Raw genomic sequence first — 9,219 nt, forward strand, 5'->3', positions numbered from 1 at the left:
TTTCCAGCTTACCAACTTGTTCCCCAGCAATGCTGCCTGACCTGCTGAGTGACTCCAGTAATTTGTGTCCTTTTGAGTATTAACAAGCATCTGCAGTTCTTTGCTTGTACGTGGAAAGGTACAGCACAAGTACAGGCCCTTCGGCCCACAATGTCTGTGCCCAACATATTGCTAAGTCAACTAATCTCCTCTGCCTGTACACGATCCATGGCCTTCCATTCCCTGCGTGTTCATGTGCCTTTCTAAAATCCTGTTAAATGCCACTATCATATCTGCCTCCACCACCACTCCTGCCTGTGCGTTCCAGGCACCCACCTCTCTCTGTGTAAATAAACTTGCCCCGCACATCTCCTTTAAACCTTGCCAGTCTCACTTTAAAGCTATGCCCTTTGACAACTTTGCCGAGATGCCCTTTGCAACTTGGGAGGCTGAGGGATCACCTTACTGAGGTGTTCAAGATCACAAGGGGCTTCGATAAGGTGAACGCACACAGACCTTTCCCCAGACTGAGCATCCCACCAGTGAAGGGTATTGGGTTAAGGTGAGAGGGGAACGATTTAAGAGGGATCTCAGGGGCAACTTTATTACTCAGAGGGTAGTCGGGAAAATAACAAGATCAGAGTTTTAGTTATATATACTAGACTAGTGGGACCCATTGAGTCCCAGCATCACACGGAAGGGCTGGTCCCCCACATCCCAGCACAATATTCCACCTCTCTACCAATTCCAGTATTGGTGGCCAGTGGGGGGGGAGGGGGAGGGGGCTTTCTGGAGTACTAGTATGGATGTCGTGGGCTGACGGGACTGGTTTACAGAGGGCTAGTATGGACATTGTGGGCCAAATGGATTCTTGGACTGGTGGCTCAGTCACTCAAGCCCGTTGCGCTGGCAGCTCACTCACTCACGGCTGGTGGTCTGGCAGTGACTCACGGCTATTCCTTGAAATTCCATTTCAAGCAGGGTGCAAGGCCACCAAATTCAAGTGCAATTTCTTACCACTTCAAGCAGGGTGCAAGGCCACCAAATTCAAGTGCAGTTTCATACCATTTCAATTAGGGTGCGAGGCCACTAAAGACAGCGAGTCGTGATCTCTCCCTCCTCCATCTTGCAGAGACTGAGCCACGCACACACTTCTGGGTTTTATAGTCCCTCCCCCTCCTACCAGAAGGGGCATGGCCTTCAAGGCGTGATTGACAGGCAAGAATCTCAACATTTTTAAAACACTAATAACTCTTTTATTTTAAATCGATGGGAAAAATCCTCTTGTCCTGCGCAGCGGAGGGGGATTCTTGATACGATGGCCAGAAATCATAGCCGTAAGCAGCAGTGTTTTTTCTAAAATCAATATATGAGAACAATAGGAAGTGGTCAAGATCAGACTTTTAGTAATATAGATAGATATAGATAGATAGATAAGCTCAAATCCGACGCAATGAAAATTTTGCTTGCTGCAGTATCATAGACTCGGACAACACACGAAACTTCAGTTATAAATAAATGATATATAAATAATACATGAGCTCCATATGACCGTGAAAAGAAAAAGACTGCAACAGAAAAAGACAGTGCATATCACAATTAGTTTAGCTTCGAAACAAAATGCTGGAGTAATTCAATGGGTTAGGCTGCATCTCTGGGGAAAAGGAATAGGTGACATTTTGGGTGCGAGACCCTTCTTCAGATTAGTTTAGTTGAATTTAATTTATTATTGTCACGTGTACTGAGGTACAGTGAAAAGCTTTTTGGTCAGCAACAAGATTATACATGTTTACAATCAAGCCGCCCACTGTGTACAGTTACAGGATAAAGGGTATAACATTCTCTTCAGGATGAAAGCAGGCCCTTCGGCCCACCGGGTCAGCACTAACCAATGATCACGACTAGACTCCAATAAAGTCCAATTATAGATAGTTCAAAGGACTCCAATGAGGTAAATTGGAGATCAGGATCGCTCTTTAATTAGGAAACAAGTCCATGATCCATAGCGTTCTGTTGTTGACATGGAATTAGGGCCATGCAGGTTGGATCAACAATGTGATGATAGTTGTTCCTGAACCTGGTGTTGTGGGGCATCATGGTCGGCACGGATGAATTGGGCCGAAGGGCCTGTTTCCGTACTGTTTGACTATAGTTCTATGACTTGACCCCCTGGGACTGCTGATGAGAAGGCTGAGCGTACGTTATCATTTAAATGTGCTTTACCAATTTCAAACTGGGTCGGCATCGAACTTGCCCACTTCTGGCCTCACGATGCAAGGAAAGTAGAGTGGATTGGCTTGGCTGGAGACTGGCTGTTGTGGTGGAATCATTGAGTTATGCAGAGCAGGGAAACAAACACTTCGACCCATCAAGTCAACACTATCTTCTCAAGGGAAATGAAGGGTGAGCAAGAAATGCTTCTGAAAGTAACTGAAGAAAGTAGTTTCGTAGGAGTTTGTACAAACTTTTGGAGTTTGCACATTCTCCCAGTGACCTTGTGGGTTTCCTCTGGGTGCTCGGGTTTCCTCCCACATTCCAAAGACGGACAGGTTTGTTCACTAATTGGCTTCTGTACATTGCCCCCTGTGCACAGGATAGAACTAGTCGTGTGGGCAATCATTGGTTAGTGCTGACCTGGTGGGCCGAAGGGCCTGCTTTCATGCTGTAGCTCTAAACTAAAGTAAACTAGTCTAATATTAATGCCAAAGTATTACGTAGGCGCCAATTCCACTGTTAGCTATCAATGGCTAATTTTGAGATCCACATCTATGGAAGAAGACACTGCCTCCTGCAGTATTTGCTTGGCTCTGCTCACCTTCTTCAATGTTCAGTACATTGAAACTGCCGCATTCAAATGCAGATTAGTTTATGGTCATTGTTCACTTGTTCACGTGAAGCTCACGGAGTAAACAGTGTAACTACCGCACGGTGGCGCAGCGGTAGAGTTGCTGCCTTACAGCGCTTACAGCACCAGAGACCCGGGTTTGATCCCGACTGCGGGTGCTGTCTGTACGGAGTTTGTACGTTCTCCCCGTGACCTGCGTGGGTTTTCACCGAGATCTTTGGTTTCCTCCCACACTCCAAAGACGTCCAGGTTTATGGGCCAATTGGCTTGGTAAACAGTGAATGTAAAAATTGTCCCTAGTGTGTGGAGGATAGTGTTAATGTGCGGGGATCGCTGGTTGGCGCAGACTCGGTGGGCCGAAGGGCCTGTTTCCACGGTGTATCTCTAAACTAAACTGCAGCAATGACAACAGTGAAAAGCTGAATAGAGTGGATGTGGAGAGGATGTTTCCACTGGTGGGAGAGTCTCACACCACAAGGCACAGCTTAGGAATAAATAGACGCACCTTTAGAAAGGAGATGAGGAGGAATTTCTTCAGTCAGAGGATGGTGAATCTGTGGTCTTCATTATCACACATTGAGGCCGTGGGATATTTTTCAGGCAGAGATAGATACATTCCTGATTAGTACGGGTGTGAGGGCTTTATGGCGACAAGGCAGGGGAATGGGGTTAGGCAGAAAGGTAGATAAGCCTTGATTGAATGGTGGAGTGGACCTGATGGGACTTGATGGGCCGGGCAAACCAGCGGAATAGTGCAACCTCCGAGCAGCACAAAATAATATCAAAGCACAATACAATAAAGTGGAGTTAAGAATAAGACTGCCTGGCAGCACCAGTGAATCTCGCATGATAGATTCACGGGATACATTGGAGTAGTGGTGAGACGGGGCTGCTTTGTTAGATGTACCAACATGCTTTCTTATAAGAAAATTCATCATATTGCCAAAGACTCTTACCGACCTTTACAGATGCACAGTAGAAGGCATCCAAACCGGATCATCATAGCTTGATTGTACTCAAGAGTAGTATTTGATTCGACTGGACAGCACATAAACAGAGTTCAGTCCTGCATCTCAGTGCACGTGACTATAATAAACCAGGACCAAATACACTTCCTCCCAACTAACACCCATCAAAACAAAAATGACTGAAAAATATGAAGACTTATATGTGCGTTCATTCATTTATTAATTCGCCTGAATGAACTTTGCATTCTACATTGTTAGAACAATGAACTTGTAGAATAAGTCGGATGGGGGAGGGGGGTGGATGTGGGGGAAACTATTTAAAATCTCCTTCCTCGATGGAGATGCGACTTTTTCCGTTCCGTATCTCAGTCCGCACTGCGGCCTAATATTGTGGAGACAGCGGTCCCTTTGCTGAGGATCAACTTCGGGAGCTCCAACCGCGGCAGCCCGCAGACTTAACACCGTCGAGCTCGCTGTCCCCTGTTTAGGGATCGACTTTGGGGAGCCCCAACCGCAGCAGCCCGCGGGCTTAACATCGTGGAACTTGCGATGCCTTTGCCAGGGATTGACTTCCGGAGTTCCAACCGCAGGAGCTTCGACCGCCCCGATCGCGGGAGCTTCGATCACCCCAACTGCGGATGGTTCGACTGCCCCGACCGCGGGAGAAAAGGGGGGGAGAACGTAATTCGTTACTGCCTTCCATCACAGTGCACTGTGGTGGATGTTTATGTTAATTTTTATCTAGTTGTGTGTCTTGTTGCTTTTTTGGTATGACTGTGTGGCAAATCAAATTCCTTGTATGTTTTTACATACTTGGCTGATAAGTTAATTACAATTACAATTAGAATGTATTTAGTATTTAACGACACAGCTTGGGAACTGGCCCTTCGGCCCACTGAGTTGGCTCTGACCATTGGTCACCCGTTCAATGTTGTCCCACTTTCTCATCCACTCCCTACACATGAGGTGCAACTTACAGAGGACAATTAACCTACAAACCCGCATGTCTTTGGGATGCGTGAAAAAACCGGGGGACATGGAGGAAACTCACACGGTCACAGAGAGAAGTGCAAACTCCACACACAAACGGCATCTGAGACCAGGATCGAATCTGGGTCTCCGCCGCTGTGAGGCAGCAGCTCAACCTGCTGCACCACTATGCGGCCCACATCAGCAATAAACACATTTTATAAAATCTCAGCTCATTTAATTTGCACTTTCAACCTGCAACCTGTAGCCTACTTTGGACACGTGATGTCATTATTCTAGATTTGCTTCTAGTAGAGATCACTTTGTGAGAATTAAACTAAATTATTAAGTTAAACCTAATGTTCAGCCTCTGTGCATTTTGGACAGAAGTGAACAAAGCAATTTAATTGGATCAGCTTCCTATAGCAACTAACGACACATTTATTAAAATCAAATGCACGCACTTTCCCTCCGAATGCAAATTGAACAAGATTTGTTCCAGTTTTCTGATATAGATTTTGCCACACAAATACTCGCTGGCATTTGAATTACTCTGGGAAGTCTGGAAACATGTTCTAATTTCCATACATTTCAAGTTAGATAAAGAATTGAATGATGTTTTAATAATTTGACATTATTTCCAGCACGGATTTCGTTGGCCAAAAGGCCTGTTCCAGTCTGTACTCTTGTACATTCTGTCAGTGCAGATTCCCACTGTGGGCCACAGTTGTGCAGCGTTACCTTTGCCATCAGTTTCAAAAGGGAAAGACAGGTGTCTGAAAGAAAATAGAAGCATTTTAAAATTCACAGAGGAATTTTGAAGTTCAAAGCTAAACTTAAATCAGATATTTAGCAATTTACAGTGAAGAAAAGTCACCTTTAAACAATTTGAGGAATTCTTCCATTGTTCCACTGATAGGGCGACACAGTGGCGCAGTGGTAGGGTTGCTGCCTTACGGCAACATAGTCCCGGGTTCGATCCTGGCTGCAGGTGCTGTCTGTACGGAGTTTGTACGTTCTCCCTGTGACTGCGTGGGTTTTTCACCGGGTGCTCCGGATTCCTTCCACACTCCAAAGACGTACAGGGTTGTAGGTTAACTGGCTTCTGTTAAATGTAAATTTCCCCTGGTGTGTAGGACAGGGCTAGTGTGGGAGATTACGGTGGGCTGAATGGGCTTGATCGCCTGACAGTCTCCAGTCTGAAGAAGGGCTGTGGCGTCTTCACGCCCACGTGGCACTTGCGTACAGCCTGTCACCGCTGGCGACTCACCAGCGGCCTCACGAGAAGGTCCAGCCACAAGAGCTGAATAACAACTCCAAGGTCAGATACACTAATTGGAGTTATCTGCACACGGGTTATGATTGGTGAGAATGTAGGTAAAAGGGTCTTCTGGAATAAACGTGACACAAGGTGTCGGGCTCAGTCAGCTAAGTGTCTTTGTTCTTTGCTTTCTGTCGTGGAATTCAGTAGATCCTACAGGGTCTTCACCCAAAACGTCAACTATTCCTTTTCTCCAGAGATGCTGCCTGACCCGCTGAGTTACTCCAGCATTTTCTCTCTATCTTCAGTGTAAACCAGCATCTCCATCCCTCCCCCTTCCTACTTCTCCGACCTGTCTGACTGTCCATGATTAAATTTTATCTCTGTATGCTTTGTTGTCAACTTCTCCTCGTTAACACTGATATATTCTAAATTTTTCCTTGAACTTTGGTGTCTAGTTTTCACACCTTATACTTCCTTATCTCTGTGTCTTCCTCTCCCCTGACTCTCAGTCTGAAGAAGGGTCTCCACCGGAAGCAGCACCCATTCCTTCTCTCCAGAGATGCTGTCTGAGTCGCTGAGTTACTCCAGCATTTTGTGCCTATCTTTGGTGTAAACCAGCATCCTGCACATTTGGTCTGCAGTTCCTTCCTACACAAGATTCGGAAGGATATGGGGCGAACACAGGCGTGTTGGACTAGCTCAGGTGGGCAACTTGGTTGGCATGGTTGAGTTGGGTCTAAGGCATTTGGAGTTGGTGCTGCATAAATACGGAGTATTAGCATGGATTGAGTGAATAGGAGGTCTCTGGGAGATTATGCCGACCTGAGAAACTGGTGTTGAGGTGTTCGAGAAGGAACTGCAGATGCTGGAAAATCCAAGGTAGACAAAATTGCCGGAGAAACTCAGCGGGTGCGGCAGCATCTATGGAGCAAAGGAAATAGGCAAGGTTTCGTCCCGAAACCTTGCCTATATCCTTCGCTCCATAGATGCTGCCGCACCCACTGAGTTTCTCCAGCAATTTTGTCTAAACTGGTTATGAAGAAGGGTTTTGGCCCGAAACGTTGCCAGTCTGAAGAAGGGTTCGGCTCCAAAGTTGCCTATTTCCTTCGCTCCATAGATGCTGCTGCAGCCGCTGAGTTTCTCCAGCTTTTTTTTGTGTAACCTTCAATTCTCCAGCATCTGCAGTTCCTTCTTAAACACTGGTTATGAGAATGTTTGTTAACAACACTGCACGCCAGCAGGGGGCAGTCTTATGCTTTTCTTAATATACATTCACCTTTATATATTCACCTTTCATGCGTGATATTTTCCTCCAAGCGCACTTCTGGTTTTATGTAGTACAGGTACTTGCCATCTATGTTGCCATCCCCTCATTCTCACTCATTCTTAATTTGGTGGTTGTGCAGAGACTGAGTCGATGGTAACTTTCCAGGCCTGGGATGTCTGTTGTTGTTAGTCCAGGTCACAGAAGTACATTGTAGGGTGAGGGGAGTGGTGAGGGTGGGGGGGGATGCGTGGGGGTGTGGGGAGGGGTAGGGTGGGGGAGGGTAGAGGGTGGGGGGGGGGGGGGGAGTGGTGTGTGGGGTGGCGGGAGCAGAAGGGTGAGGTGGGGGAGGGGTGGGGAGGGTGTTAGAAACATCGAAACATAGAAAATAGGTGCAGGAGTAGGCCATTTGGCCCTTCGAGCCTGCACTGCCATTCGATATGATCATGGCTGATCATCCAACTCAGTATCCCATATACCCCCTGATCCCTTTAGCCAAAGGGCCACATCTAACTCCCTCTTAAATATAGCCAATGAACTGGCCACAACTACCTTCTGTTGCAGAGAATTCCACAGATTCACCACTCTCTGTGTAAAAAATGTTTTTCTCATCTTGGTCTTAAAAGACTTCCCCCTTATCCTTAAACTGTGACCCCTTGTTCTGGACTTCCCCAACATCGGGAATAATCTTCCTGCATCTAGCCTGTCCAACCCCTTAAGAATTTTGTACGTTTCTATAAGATCCCCCTCAATCTTCTATGTGTGTTTGGGATGGGGGAGGGGTGGAGGTGACGGGAGGGGTGGAGGGAAGGGGAAGGGGGGGGGGGGGGGGGGGGGGGGGGGGGGGGGGGTGGTAGAGAGGGGAGAGGTGGGTCTTGGGCAAATCATGATACTTGTCCCAACTAAATAATCTAGACTAAACTAAACTAAAGGATTACAGTCTTCACCTTCAACCACCCTCATGTGCAGGATGCCATGGTGTACCATAGTATAGGTGAACTGATGAAATTGAATGGGATTGTAACATTACAGGTTCTAACAGTTCACTAATGTTCCCGTCAAACTCCTGAGGACATTTTCCTATAGGAAATATTTACATAATTGCAAATGATTGCTATTTTATCAGAAAACATTTAATACGTTTATGCAAAGGCCTTTAGTTTGTCAGAAGGCTGAGGCACCACGAAATAATGTTGGAATATCAGTTGGACGGACGTGACACCAGCTCTTTCCTAAACTCTAACTCAAGACTCTCTCAATCCCTGACGCATCCGTTACTAAGAGACCCTTTTCCAAAATTGCATCAGCTCACCCTTCCAGAACCTCCTACAACCAGCGTCCTGGACTAAAGGTGATTACTGTCACTGTATGTCATGTTGTTACTTGTGGGCGGAGCACCAAGGCAAATTCCTTGTATGTGAATACTTGATCAATAAACTTACTTACCTCACCTCCTGAGCCTGTGGCGATTACGTCAGGGCCAGGGATGCCAAGTTAAACTAATCTCCTTTGCCTGCATGTGATCCATGTCTCTCCATTCCCTAAATATCCATGTGTCCATCTAAAGCGTTTTAAACGCCACTATTGTATCATCTTCCACCACCGCCCCTGGCTGTGTGTACCTGGCACCCATCACTCTCAGTGTCCAAAATCTTGCTCCACCCATCCCTTTTAAACTTAGGCCTCTCATCATAGAGCTGGCCCTCTAGTCTTTGACATATCCACCCTGGGGGAATGGTTCTGACAGTCTAACCTACCTATGTTTAGTTTAGTTTATTTTAGAGACACAACACAGAAACAGGCCCTTCGGCCCACTGAGTTTGTGCCGACCAGTGATCCCCGTACACTAACACTACCTTGCACACCATTTACAATTTTACTGAAACCAATGAACCTACAAACCCTTACATCATTGGGGCGTGGGGGGAAA

This window comes from Leucoraja erinacea, chromosome 18 (assembly GCF_028641065.1).
Source record: "Leucoraja erinacea ecotype New England chromosome 18, Leri_hhj_1, whole genome shotgun sequence".
NCBI classification, from domain to species: Eukaryota; Metazoa; Chordata; class Chondrichthyes; order Rajiformes; family Rajidae; genus Leucoraja; species Leucoraja erinaceus.